Here is a 10,110-nt window from a genome sequence, read left to right on the forward strand (position 1 = left end):
TCCCTCAAACCTTTGCACTTACTTTTTATAATGCTTTTGGCAGTGTAATTAACATAATGAAAGTGCCCAATTTGTTGCATATGCCGCTTGATAAATTTTCACAATCGAATGTACTCTGTGGTGTGTTCTGTTCAAAGGAGAGAATGGTCCCAGAATTCCCAGTCTCTCTCTGCTGCTTCTTTCCACATCCCCACAAAGGGCTGGCTTTCAAAACCACTGATCAGCTTTACCTGTTTTAAAGCTGTTTAGAAATAGAATCGGGCTATATGTGCTGGTGTCTAGCTTTTTGTTCATTTTTTCTTCATTCTCTTACAGGTGTAGAATCACCTAGATTTTCGCAGGTAAACAGTGGCCGTTCGCCCATATTGCAGAATAGTAGTATTCCTCTGTGTGAACCCAGGATGGGTTGCTGATCTGGGTCTGTACATAGTTTCCAATAACTGCCGGTTTTCAATCTTTTGTGATTTTGAATAACTCAGGAACAAGATCTCCAAAGGGCTCTTTGAACTTCAGCTTGTGACTCATTGTAAATGGACATTTTAAGCAAAGGCAAAGATTTGCTTTTTCTTAAGTTGAAGGACTACATTCAATTGAGGTGCTATTTTTTGCCTCAAGTGGATGTCCTAGAGAGAGAGAAACTTTAAAAGTCACTTTGTGCGGGCTGACAAGATGGCTCAGAGCACTAGGCAGTGGTGGCACACACCTTTAATTCCAGCGCGTGGGAGACAGAGGCAGGCAAATCTCTGAGTTCAAGGCCAGTCTGGTCTACAAATCTAGTAGTTGGAGGACAGCCAAGACTACACAGAGAAGCCCTGTCTCAAAAACAAAAACAAAAACAAAAACAAGCAAGATGGCTCAACAGTTAAGAGTACCGGCTGCTCTTGCAGAGAACCAAGGTTTGACTTTGAACCCCAGGACCTACATGGAGGCTCACACTATTTGTTAAGTTCAGTTCCGGGACATCTGGTGTTCTCTTCTAACCTCTGCAGACACGAGGCACGCGTGTGGTACACATGCACATACTTAAGCACGTACACACATGTACATAAAATAAAATACATTTTTAAGTCACTTTAGAGGTAGGAATACAGCTCAGTGGAAAGAATGCTTGTCCGGAGTGCGTGAAGCCTTGTATCCAATCGCTAGTGCTACATAAAAACTGGGTATGGTGGTGCATAACTAGAATTCCAAAATAGGAGAGGTTGAGGCAGGGTAATCGGAAGTTAAATTTCATCCTCAGCTACAAGGCCAGCCTAAGCCAGAAAAGAGAAAAAACAAGAAAGAAAGAAAGAAAAAGCAAAGCAGTATCTATACATATTATATATTTATATAGTACATATGTAAATATTAATAATGTGTGTGTCTGTGTGTGTGCTTACAAAAGAATAAATAGAGAACGTGAGACTTGTGCCTGTTGGAGGACAAAAAGAAATCACTTTGAACAAATCCATCCACGGGGAAACTACAGCATCTCCCTTACTCTGTTTGAGCCGCTGCAACAAAGCACCACCACCTTGGTGATTTGTAAACAGAAATGTTAATTTCCACAGTTCTGGAGGCTAGGAAGCTAGGTCGCACACCTTTAATCTCAGCACTCAGGAAGGCAGAGGCAGGTAGAACTCTGTGAGTCTGAGGACAGCCTGGTCTACTTAGCGAGTTTCAGGTCAGCCAGAGCTATGTAGTGAGACCTTATCAATAACAACAACAACAACAATAATAATAATAAAGTAATCCGTGTGTGATACGAGCTCTTTCTTGCTCTGGCTCATAGGCAACGCCTGCTCCCCCATCCTTCCATGATAAAGGGGGCACAACTGCTCACTAGAGTCCTTTTTCATTAGGGCACTTCCCACCTTCTCACACCATCACTTCAGAGTTAGTTCGATGTTTGAATGGACAGTGGGGGAGAGAGAGATTCAGATCCAACGGTCCCCACCAAGTCTTCCCTTAGGACCAGTCAGTTTCAAGCAAAGTCCCTGCCTGTCCTGTTAGCAAATCACTGTGAGCCGGGACACAAGGGCACGGCACAGGCGAGGAAAGGCTACATTAAGCAATCCTCCTCCAGAAGAGGCAGGAAAAATCGGTCCTTTTAACAAATGTTTGTCTTTTCCTTTCTTTCCTCCCCCAAATTTGGAGGCAACGAATGTAAGTGACTTAAATGGCTGAAAACACTTTCCTCTCCTATTTCGCAGTCACAAGAAAAGGAGGAGGAGGAGAGCGTGAGTGACATGCATAACCATGGTAAATTAGTAATTTCCCTTACCCTGAATTTCTCAGTTACCATAATGAAAGCACTTATGTTACAGAAAATGCCTGAGGACTCATTTGACCCCAAAGCATCAGGAGCGCCGTAATAGTTGCTCCATTCTTCTTTTTCCTTCTCCTCTTTCCTAAGCTAACCCTTCTCTGCTGAGGCCAACACCTTTTAATTGCATTAAAGACTCATTGAGAGCACTAAAGACAATGATCACAAATTTCGCTGGGACCACGTGTGGGAAAAGTTGTCCTTGCGGGGTTCCTGCACAGAGGAAGAAGATGGTGGGCATCCTCACCAGCCCTCTTCACTTCTCAAAGTTGTGTCCTCATTACAAAACTGAGGACAATAATGACCATTCTTCTGGGATTGTATATTAATTAAATGAGTTAAAATACGTGAAAAGCTCTTTAGCTAGTCTGTAGTGGCCATTAACTCCACAATAGGTGTGGAGAAAAGTAGCAAAGGGCAGAGGGGAGATTCTATTTATACTCAGAACGTGAGCTAAGCCAATCAAATATCACCTTGTGTCATTGCACCCTATCATCTACTGTGTTCCTGAGGGCTTAGTCTCAGAAAGTTCTAGAAACCCTTCTGGGGGTGGATAGAGGAGCTGGAGGGATGACTCAGTGGTTAAGAGCACTTGCTGTTCTTGCGGATGAGCCAGGTTTGGTTCCTGGCACCCACATGGCATCTCACAACCATCCATAATCCCAGTTCCAGGGAATCCAATGCCTCTTCTGATTTCGATAGGCACCAGGCATCCAAGTGGTCCACAGACATACATACAGGCAAAATGCTCATATACATATAATAAATCTAAATTTTACATATAATTGGATGGGTGTGAAAATGACTATACCAATGAGTTTGTTACTCAACTTTCTGAACATGTAAATGTCACTCAACAATCATTTATGAAGCATTCCAATTGGCCTTTTTCTTGAGTCTAGTTGTGTTGAAAGCCAGTAAACAAGAAAATAAGCAATAAAGATGATCACAGTATGACAAATTACAACAGGCTCCATGAAGAAAGTAATCAGGGTGCAAGCAAGAGACCATAATAGACAGAATTTCTACATCAAATTGCTGGCCAAGGCGCTGGAGAGATGGCTCAGCGGTTAAGAGCACTGGTTGCTCTTCCAAAGGACCAGAGTTCAAATCCCAGCACCCACAAGACAGTTCACAAATGTCTGTAATTGCAATTCCAGGGGCTTTAACAGCCTCACACAGACAGAAGTGAAGGCAGAACACCAACATAAATAAAATCATTGCTGGCAGAGCCTCAGCAGAGGACATTTAAGATGAAACAAGATTCTGCCAGGTAAGAATGAAGGGACAGGGTCCCCAAAGAGATATCCTAGGAATTGAAAGGAACTAAGAAACAAAGGGGGCTCACTTGGTGGCTGGAGCATGAAGATCCAGGAGAGCAGATAGAGAAGGGGGAGGGGAAGGTAGAAAGGAGGAAGAAGGGGAAAAGGACAAAGAGCAGGGGAAGGAAGTGAGAGCAGGTACGTGGCCCATGACTTGGGTTTTGCAAACTTTGTAAGCCATGTAAGGAGCTTAGATAGTCTTTCTACTGTGACTCCACATAGATTTCTGCATTTTCAAAAGATCTCACACGTAAAATTCCCAGATGCATTTTAAAAGTCTTCAAATTGGGTTATCAAACAAAACTTCATCTGCCAATTGCTACTCTAACATGAATTTTCAGCGTAAACTTAAAACGCTCTTCTTGCAAGCTTGCCACAGAAGAGCCTGGGCTAGTATTGAATTTTCTCTAATCATTCATAACAACATCCAAGCTGATGCCACTGGGGACAGCCAAAAAACCCTTGAATGTTTTTTAACGACATCCACTGACTCAGTGCCTAGTTCCGATTTTAAACATCTAGAGCAAATAGCGTGAAGACAGTAGACAACAACGTTAACGAGGAGTGTGATCTGCTGAGACATTCACTTCAATGCCATCTAGGCAATCCGACAGCACACTGAAAACGGGGAGACTCAGTGGCTAAGAGCAAGTGCTGCTCTTCCAGAGGACCTGAGTTCCCTTTCCAACATCCATGTGCGACGGCTCATAACTGCCTGTAACTCCAGCTCCTCTGTGCAAATAGACGCACCTACACATAATTTAAATGATGGAAATAAATAAATAAAACCTAAGAAAGCCAACCTTTGCCACGTGTTTTTTTATCACACAGGGCAATATGGAAATATACGTTCCACAACAGCTTCAAAATTACAGGCATTTGCAAGCAGTCAAGACATAGAATTTGCAAAGCATGTACTTTTCTCCCATGTGAAACCTTTCTTGAGGGGGGTGGGGCAGGCGGCTTCTGGAAATTTTTCTCTACAAAAGGGCTACATTGAAGGAGCGAACCTTGCCCTATACTTTTTGCAGGTTTTAGGTTCTACTTACATCTGGGAGTAGACATTTTTTCCCCACAAGAATATTTAAAACACAAGTATGGAGTTGTGGTCACGGGCATACATTAAAGCACACTGAGCTTGCAGCCAACAGAAGGGAGCGACAACTAGAGAGAGTCTAATCCAGCGGTCCTCAGCCTTCCTAACTCTGCGACCCTCTAATAAAGTTCCTCACATTGTGGTGACCCCCCCCACCATAAAATTATTTTTATTGCCACTTCATAACTGCAATCTTGCTAACGTTATGAATTATAATGTAAATAAATATGTTTTCCGATGGTCTAGGGAACCCCTGTGAAGAAGTGATTGACGCCACCCCCGAAAGGTTTCTACCCACAGGCTGAGAACCGCTGGCCTGTTCCTTTCATAGCAGATTGGATATTCTTTGTTTGTTTGAGGCCCTAAATATAACTTAACTGAGGATGACCTTGAACTTCTGAGCCTTCAGCCTTTCTATCCTGAGAGCTGTAATTATAGGCCCGAGGCACCACACAGCTTATCGGAGCATCAAACCCAGGCTCTGCGTGTGCTAGTCATGAGCGCTACCAACTGGACTACATCCCAAGCTCTTGGATATTCTTCTAAGGCTCTTGACTTAGGCTGCAAAAAAAAAAAAATCACAGAAGCAGCTATGGAAGCAGGAGCTCCGACATGTTAAAGTAATGTGGGATTGACTCCCTCTCTGTCTTACTTAAGTCCCCAAAGAAAACAACCAACTGGCGTGTGAACACAGGACATGCGAGAGCCGGAAACCCAGTCAGTCTCTGAAACAACCTTCTCAACTATGAATGTGACCTCAGGCAAGCTAACTAACCACCCTAAGACTCAACCCATCGTCTGTGCAATCTGAGCCGTAATAGCAACCTGTGCCATTGACCATTGTGCTGATCAAATGAGATAACACGTGTAAAGGACTTAGTAGACCGCCCTCCATTGCTGCTAAAGTGCTTAAAAAGCACTCTCTATTGTTGAATTCTACTTGGTAAGCAAAATCTAAACAAATGGCCCTTGAGAAGACAGCCTCCTCCTCCTGCCACAGCGATGAGCCTCCCTGGCCATCAGGCCATCTTTGCATTTCACAGCTGCATTCCCCCTTGCCCTGCCAGACTGGAGAAGCTAGCCCTTGCCATCTTGCTGCCCTGGACCACTTCCCCTGTGCAAATCACCTCTTCTCAGCCCATTTTTCTCTTTCTGTTTAAAGCACAGCATCTTCCCACAGCGCTTATAAGACAGCATCCTATCTCCTCTGCAGCCCCACCCAGTTTGGTGCTGATTCAATTAGAACTACATTCCAAGCTGGGCTAAGGCACCCAAGGTCAGAGGCAAGTGCACAAATCAAATTACCTTCACTGTGAGTCACGCGGCCTATCATTTCATGTTTGTGTCAGCAAGCCCTTTCAGTGAGAGCGACACACGCAATCTAGCCACGAAGATCTCGCCGTTTTGTTTTGTGTTCCTTCAGGGCACGTGTGATTTTACTGTAGCCTCTATGACTTTGTTTCTCACAATGGGAACTATATGGCTGCATCCTTCTCCCCGCCTCCCACACACACACACACACACACAAGAGGTAGTGTCTGTTGTCTCCGCTGATCTCAGTCTCCTTGCTTAGCTGAAACCCAACCATTTCTACTCTGACCATGATGGTTTAGAGGACTAGCTTTGGAAACCTCCTGGCCTGGGCATATGGCTCATAGCTTCACATTCTCCCTCCCAGTTCCTGTATTTAATATGTCTAAGACCAAAGTCGTAGTCTTTTCCCCCAAACTAGGTCTTTCTCCATGGCAGCCTTATCTGAGTAATGGTACCTCCATGACCTGTGCACCTCAACAAGCCTGGAGCCTAGGGATTAGTCTCAAAACCTTCTCTCCTGGCCTGCTACATGCATGGCATCTCTAACATCCAAGCTCCCGAGCATCCCCTGAATCCATCACTTCTTTCCATCGTCAATGTCTTAATATTAGTCCAAGCCACCTCAGCTTCTGAGCAAGACCAGGACGCCAATCTCAAGGGTGGGTTCCCCCCCCCCCCCGCCACCTTCCTAGAATTCCCCAACCTCTTACTGACCACTATCCAAGAAAGACACATGTTCTGTTTTCCAAATATCCTAGTTATGGCTTCTAACCCTGTTGTGCACTGGATCCGCAGGTCTCTCTGTTCAATTCAGAATCCATTTGTAGAAGTTTTAATTCACTAGGTTTAAGAGGAATTCCAGAGACTGCTTAATTGAGTATCTCAAAATGACCCTGGAGCAGCTGGTCCTCAAATTATCACCTGAAAGCCACTGGTTGTCTCTCAGAAGCACCGTCTTTGGCCCATTTTAGAGATCCACAGGTCACTGAATCTCCCCTATGCACCAGGCCATTCGGGCAGAAGGGAGACAGTGATACATAAAGCCACAAGAGTCCTGGACTTCAGGGAGCTGCTGACAGTCTCACAGTCAAAGAGACAGAGGAAACAAAAGCTAGAAGGAAATGTTGATGGAGAAAAGCAAGCTGAAAACTGGAAGACGGAGCTATGGGAGGAGAGACGGCTTGTAAGGGGGAGGGCCAGGAAGACCTCACTGGAGAGCTAGAAATTAAGTAACGACTCAAAAGTGGGGAGAAGAATGAGCCTGGGGGTGACTCAGAGGACTTCCCATGGTGAATTCTAGCAGCGGCAAACAAGCTCTTCTTCTGGAATTTTCTTAAAGAAAAATAGTCTACAAATCCCATGGTCACACTCTTAGCCCTCAAACCTAGAGACGATCTTCCCAATAGAATGTGGCATTCCCCCATGTTGTCACTGTTCAAAGTCATCCTTCTTCCTGGGATCCTGCCCTGGCCCTCCACCTGAGAGCCTCACTGCTCGGCCCTCTTACAAGCGCCATGTCTGCAGGAGCTTCTACCCTAGGCGTGTGAGGGCTCAGTGAGGGCACTGAGCTTCCTGGTTGATACGTTTGCCCCCATGGCGAAGACCAGGTCCAAACTGTCTACATTGTTCTTATCCATTATCATACCCCGAGTGCACAGCAAAGTGTTGGGCCAGAATAGATTGGTTTTTGTTGTTGTTGTTGTTGTTGTTGTTGTTGTTGTTGTTGTTGTTTGGTTTGTTTTTTGAGACAGGGCTTCTCTGGGTAGCCTTGGCTGTCCTGGACTCACTTTGTAGACCAGGCTGGCCTCGAACTCACAGCCATCTGCCTGCCTCTGCCTCCCAAGTGTTGGGATTCGAGTAGATTCTCACCAAGGGTAAATCTGAAAACCCAGAGCTCTTGCTGGCCAGTCCTACGGGCTGTGAGGCCCTCATCCCACCATCCTTCAGGAGCACCTGTGAGATGCTCTGCAGGCTCAGGGAGGTGGTCATAAGCTACAGTAGTAAGAATAATCAGCCATCTACAGGTTTCTCTTCTGGCTCCTCTGGACTCTCCTTCCTCTTCCTCCTTTCTATTTTTTTTTCTTAACTTGCATTTTACATCGGGGGTATGGAGATGTCCAGATTTTTAGAGACATTGCATCTCCTCAGAAATCCAGAAGCTCTTCTGCACCAGGTCTCCCTAAAGCAAAGGAAAACACTTTAGAATTGTCTGAGGTAATCTGGAGGAGGGAGGCAGCTAGACTTGGAACTGGATTGAACAGGAATGAAAAAAACAGAAAGGTTTCTAAGAGAGACATGTCTGCTAGGTTGGCCCCAAATTGCCTTGGGGCCATTAGTTCCTCTGGTCTCACTGTTGCATCATTGTTCAAGTCTGCCCTTGGCCAGCCCAGTGCCACTTGGCTCCAGGCACACTCCTGTGCTACAAGCAGGAACTTCCTGGCACTGGGTCACAAGGACCGAAGGAACAGTATTTGGTCCCTGTGTGCATAGAATTCCTTCTCGTTTATTGTGCAAAGCCCTTCCTTACGGCGGCCATCGGTCTCTTCAGCTCACCTTCTTCCCATCTGTCCTTCACCAAGAGAACAAACATTCCTTCCAGAGGATTTTCTACCATCCGAAGATCAAAATTTCAACACAGGGAAGGGCAACTGGGCTATAGAGCTCTGTGTAGAGAGGGTGGGGAAGACATGAAAAGGATGAAATGGAGAGAAATAAAGGGCCCATCCAGTTAGAGCCCAATCTGGGAGCTCTACAGAAACCGGACACCAAGGCCAGGTTCTGCCAGGGTGGGGGAGGAGGGGGGAGCAAACCATCTTCCCGGAGCAGGAAGTGAGGGAGAGCTGCAGAGAGAGCTGGAGAAGCCTCTGTTTTCTTTGGCCTCCTTCAGCCCTGGAGGGAACTGGGAGAGAGGGGAAAGAGGCTGCAAAGAGGAGAGATCCGGCTTTTGTGTCCTCCCCTCCCCCAGGAGACAAGATTGGGAAAAAATGGGGGGGGGGTTAGGGGGCAGGGAGATGAGAGGGCCACCCAGGCCAGGCCGAGATTTCCTCCCTGCTGCTCCCTGTGACATGAAGGGAGCTGGGAACACAAAGTCCTAGAATCAGAGGCCAGACAAGAGAAAGCACAGCTGCGTGCAGCAGAGATTGGATGGGCTGGAAGTGGGAGGCAAGGCAGGCTAAGTGTGGGAGGGCTGGAATTACCCTAAAATTCAAGCATTCTGGGCAGTGAGTGCCCGATAATCCCTCGCGTGTTGATCTGGTGTGCCCTCCCAGCCCTGCTCTGCTCAACGGAGGCCTTAAGCCTGTGCAATGTTCTTGCCACCAGAAAAACACCAAATAGGTGGGAGGGTCATCCTGGGAAGCCTGCCAGCCTTGGGCAGACAAGGAAGGACACCCCTCAGGAAGCTGTGCTTCAGCCTGCCAGTGTCTCCTGAGCCTATGCTAAGACATAGCCGGATGTGGTTTCTCATCCTCAAAACCAACTCTTCCATTGACCTCTACCCAAAATGTCACCCCAGCCTCAGACCCAATCCTAACCTCCACCCCTTACGGTCTGAAAAAAAAAAACCCAAAATGGTCTCAACCCAGACTCAGGTGAAGAGAGCTAATAGAAGGTCTGCCTCCCCATCCCACAAGGCCTCAATTGGAAGGACACTGGCTTGCAAAGTTCCACAGAGATCACAGGCCTGGGACAGACTGGAAGAAAACTACTCCCTTTCTAGAGCTCTGTCTCTCCTGGGTCAGGCTCTGGGTCAGGGACTTTATTTTTTTTCCCCCGGAGTGTCTGTTCAACCGTGAAAGACCATGTCAAGAAGTGCTCAGCGTACCCCCACGCTTTGGCCATCTAACCCTTGATCCTCGTGTGACTTGTCGACATCACCCATAGCCTTTCTTTCTCTCTTAGGCAAGCCTAGGAACTCACTCCTAAGACAACCCGGAGAGACCAGCCTCAGCCGCCAGGGACCAGGTCCATCTTGTTCCTCTTCTACCTCCAGTATCCAACCTGAGTGTTCTTCCACAGCTATGTGCATTTGCCTTATGTACACCCCAGGTCAGTGACCACAAACAGGGTAGCCA

The sequence above is a fragment of the Acomys minous genome, assembly GCF_964271855.1.
Source record: "Acomys minous genome assembly, chromosome: 8".
Taxonomy (NCBI): domain Eukaryota; kingdom Metazoa; phylum Chordata; class Mammalia; order Rodentia; family Muridae; genus Acomys; species Acomys minous.